Source organism: Palaemon carinicauda, chromosome 23 (assembly GCF_036898095.1).
Source record: "Palaemon carinicauda isolate YSFRI2023 chromosome 23, ASM3689809v2, whole genome shotgun sequence".
Taxonomy (NCBI): domain Eukaryota; kingdom Metazoa; phylum Arthropoda; class Malacostraca; order Decapoda; family Palaemonidae; genus Palaemon; species Palaemon carinicauda.
The window spans coordinates 112656119-112659188 of NC_090747.1; positions in this window are offsets into that span (position 1 = coordinate 112656119).

Here is a 3070-nt window from a genome sequence, read left to right on the forward strand (position 1 = left end):
GGGGAGGGGATAGGGAGATGAGAGAAAGAGTAGGGGGATGAAGGAATAAGGAAGAGAGAAGATGGGGAGAAGAGAAGTGAATCTTGAGGGGGTTACGGAAGGGATGAAAATGAAGAGGTATGAAAATGAAATAATTAGGCCTTCTTTAAGGTCTGATTCAATTACATTGATTTAATTTCACTGATTTAATTACACTGATGTAAAAGCGACCTTCAGTAATTTGATGTGATTAATCCCACAGAATTATAGAATCCTAATAGCTATAATCATTCGGGGAGGGGGGGATATGAGGAGTATAAGAAAAAGGGAATGTGGAAACTGAAGTTTTTAAAATGAAAAGAAATGACGAGTTAAGATCAAAATGTATAATTAGAAGATATGGAAGGTTCAAATAGGGAATAATTAAGATTGAAAATGAAATGTGCAAAAAAGGTTAAAATAGTGATTAATTACGATTGAAAATGAAGATTCAAGATGTGTAAAAGGACGAGTTGGAAGAGGAAACGATGAATAAAAGACAGGTTAAAATAGGATGATGAGAACAGATTGAAATACAAAAAAAAAAAAAAAAAAAAAAAAAAAAAAAAAAAAAAAAAAGAAGATAATGACGAGCTATATTCAAGAGAAAATGACGGACTAAAATGAAAAGAAAATTACGAGTTATATTCAAGAGAAAATGATGGATTAAATTTAAAAGAAAATGACGAGTTATATTCAAAAGAAAATGACGGATCAACATTAAAAGAAAATGACGAGTTATATTCAAAAGAAAATGACGAATTAAAATGAAAAGAAAATGACGAGTTATATTCAAAAGAAAATGACGGATTAAAATGAAAAGAAATGAGTTATATTTAAAATAAAGTGAAGGGTTAAATAAAAAGAAAATGACCGGTTAAAATAAAAAGAAAATGATTTATATTCAAAAGAAAATGAAGAGTTAAAATGAAAAGATAATGACGAGTTATATCCAAAAGAAAATGACGGGTTAAAATGAAAAGATAATGAGTTATATTCAAAAGAAAATGACGGGCTAAAATGAAAAGAAATTAGTTATATTTAAAAGAAAATGAGGGGTATAAATAAAAAGAAAATGACGGGTTTAAAATAAAAAGAAAATGATTTGTAATCAAAATAAAATGAGGTTAAAATGAAAAGATAATGACGAGTTATATTCAAAAGAAAATGACGGGTTAAAATGAAATAAATAAGAGTTATATTCAAAGGATAATGACGGGTTAAAATGAAAAGAATATGACGAGTTATATTCAAAAGAAAATGACGGGTTAAAATGAAAAGAATATGACGAGTTATATTCAAAAGAAAATGACGGGTTAAAATGAAAAGAATATGACGAGTTATATTCAAAAGAAAATGACGGGTTAAAATGAAAAGAATATGACGAGTTATATTCAAAAGAAAATGACGGGTTAAAATGAAAAGAAATGAGATATATTCGAAAGAACATGACGGGTTAAAATAAATATAAAATGTGTTATATTAAAAAGAAAATGAGTTAAAATGAAAAGAAAATGACCAGTTATATTAAAAAGAAAATGAGTTAAAATGAAAAGAAAATGAATTATATTAAAAAGAAAATGATTTAAAATGAAAAGGAAACGACGAGTTATATTCAAAACAATATGAAGAGTTAAAATAAAAAGAATATGAAGAGTTATATTCAAAAGAAAATGACGAGTTATATTAAAAAGAAAATGAGTTATATTCAGAAGAAAATGAAGGGGTTAAAATGAATATGAAATGAGTTATATTCAATAAAAAATTACGGGTTAAAATTAAAATAAATTTGTTATATTAAAAATGTGTTAAATGACAATAAAATTAAGGGTTAAACTGTTAAAATTAATTAAACATAAGATATGACAATTATTATGGATTTGAAATGAGAACATCAGATTAAAATGAGAACAGTAAAGGGTTAAAATTAGTAAGGGGTTAATATGAGAATGATAAAGGGTTAAAATGAGAACGATAAAGGATTAAGATGAGAACAATAAAGGGTTAAAATTGGAAAGAAACAATGTTAAAATTTGATCGATAAAGAGTTAAAATGAGAACGAGTAAGGGTTTTAAATGAGAACCAAAACGGATTAAAATTTGAACGATAAAGGGTTAAAACTAAAACCGAAAAGGGTTGAAATAGGCTATATAAGGGAAGAAGGATTTATGCTTTAAAATGAGCTTTATATCAAAGTTAAAACGACAGAAGAGGAAATGAGGGAGACTGAGAAAAATGAATAGGATATGACTCTTAAAATAGGAGTTATGAGATATGCGGTTTTGAAGATGATGATCTAAATTTATAATGTACAAAATAGAATAGAATTAAAAAAAACGTGTTATAAAAGAAACAAAATAAAAATATATAAAATTAAGTTTAAAATGATGGATAAATATTGTTTTGTAAAGAAGGAAGTTAACTGAAATGAATCTGTGGACAATATAAGCTCATTGTAAGGTTGTGCTGGCCGATGTGGTAACGTCCCTGACTGGTGAACGCCAGACTGGGATTCGAGTCCCGCTCAAACTCGTTATTTCCTTTGGTCGCCGCAACCTCGCCATCCCTGTGAGCTAAGGATGAGGGGTTTGGGGGAGCTTATAGGTATATCTGCTGATTCATCAACAGATATTGCCTGGCCCCTCCTTAATTCTAGCTTGGGTGGAGAGGGGGGTTAGGCGCTGATCATATGTATATATGGTCAGTTTCCAGGGCATTGTCCTGCTTGATAGGGCAATTTTACTGTACCTTGCCTCTGCCATTTATGAACGGCCATTAAACCTTTAAAACCTCCTTGGTCCTAGCTTGAGTGAAGAAGGGTTTGGGCGCTGATCATATATATATACATGTATGGTCAGTTTCTAGGGCATTGTCCTGCTTGATAGGACAATGTCACTGCCCCTTGCTTCTGTCATTCATGAACGGCCTTTAAACCTTTAAACGAGCGCGATTAATAAATAAATTCAACAACACAATAAAGATAAACATGTATGACCTCTTGATTGAAATCAAAATTGGTTTTTGACTCATGGTAGCAAATAAAAAAACATA